At 31.9% G+C, this 1,466-nt stretch overlaps 1 non-coding gene across 1 annotated transcript; it reads left to right on the forward strand.

Moving 5' to 3' along the window:
- Positions 1 to 704: 704 nt before the first annotated feature.
- TRNAA-CGC (transfer RNA alanine (anticodon CGC)) lies at positions 705 to 776 on the forward strand. The gene has a single exon. It is a non-coding gene; the product is annotated as a tRNA-Ala (tRNA).
- The last annotated feature ends 690 nt before the right edge of the window (positions 777 to 1,466 follow it).

Genomic DNA, 1,466 nt, shown 5'->3' on the forward strand with positions numbered 1-1,466 from the left:
GCTACGAAATATGTCTCAGTTCGACATTTCGTAGCGATTATCCTAACAAAGCTCCGGGGACGTAGTCACGCACAGTGCTTCCGGTTCCATAACGATAAGTAAGTCACGCATCCGTGACGACGACACGCGTGGCCCTCTCAATTACGACTAACCGCAGACGGTGGCATGTGCTACGGAACATGATCCGGATCTAGTTTTTATAAATGCTACACTATAAATTCTATTTTATTTTCTGAAGAGCAGTAAGTTTAAGAACTGCAAACTAAAATTTGTTTAGCAACCGTTTTAATAAATGATTTAATTCTATTTTTATCCTACATACCTTTTTAAGGTTTAAATGTAAAATTACAAGTATTTTATTTTATAAATATTACTTAACTTGGTTATTTAACTCGTTTGTATTGACGATGTTATAATGTATATATCAGACATCGTTATATTTTATTTAGAAAGAGGAATTGTTTGTTCGGTTCTTCCCAGCAGATCGGCATACCGAACTGGTGGTAGCTTATTCACAGACTGACTACAATGACCTTTTAATAATCTTAAAATAATTGACGATCCAATAGTGCTTGTAAAAGTCTGTTTAAATGAATACTTTTTGAATTTTAATTTCGTCAAATAATTTTGTCAAAATTATTATATTTTAATTACCATAAAGTTAGCAGGTTGAACAGTACCTTAAATTAATTCCATTTTTCATAGGGGGTGTAACTCAGTGGTAGAGTGTCTGCTTCGCATGCTGAAAGTCCTGGGTTCAAATCCCAGCACCTCCACGTTATCTTTTTATTATTTCTTAATTGTTAATGTCTTTCACTTTTATGTTATAAATAAGTATGAAATTTAAATTCTTTCTCAATCATAACTTGAAATAAATTTTTTAATTTAATTTGTAATAAATATTATAAGGAACGTTCTATTCAATTTTCTAGTGTTTCTTTTTAGGAGTTGATGGATTTTTAAAATACGCTGTATATTGGTTGTGTTCCGTCTTGCATTACTTCAATTATTTTTGTTAGCCTCAGCATAGCTATCGGCAGACCTGTTTTGTTATTATTTATTTGTAGGCACATAAGTTCTCAAGTTAATACTTAATGTCTATGAATATAAAATAATTTTAACGTAATAATTTTGTTCTCGGTACACGCCATAATTTTATTTATTACCTTTTGTTTCAATGATTTGATATAACCGAAATTTTCTTTTATTTAAATTCCACAAAAAGTCCTGGGTTCAGTGTAAGTAGTTTATAAGGATTATTTAATTATAACATTATCTTATTTATACTTATGTTATATTCTTAATTTTCTACCTTAATAAGGTGGATAGACGACCTAGTTACAGTAGATGGTAGGCGCTGGATACAACTACTTCCAATCGGTCTTTTTTCTTGTTTCCGAGACCTGCCTCGCGCTGCTCACTTCTCACGACTTTAATTATGCTATCGGTCCACCTAGTCCGAGTCT

The sequence above is a fragment of the Battus philenor genome, unplaced genomic scaffold, assembly GCF_028537555.1.
Source record: "Battus philenor isolate CCGP_79_NKW_IND1 unplaced genomic scaffold, ilBatPhil1.0.hap1 SCAF_9, whole genome shotgun sequence".
Lineage (NCBI taxonomy): Eukaryota > Metazoa > Arthropoda > Insecta > Lepidoptera > Papilionidae > Battus > Battus philenor.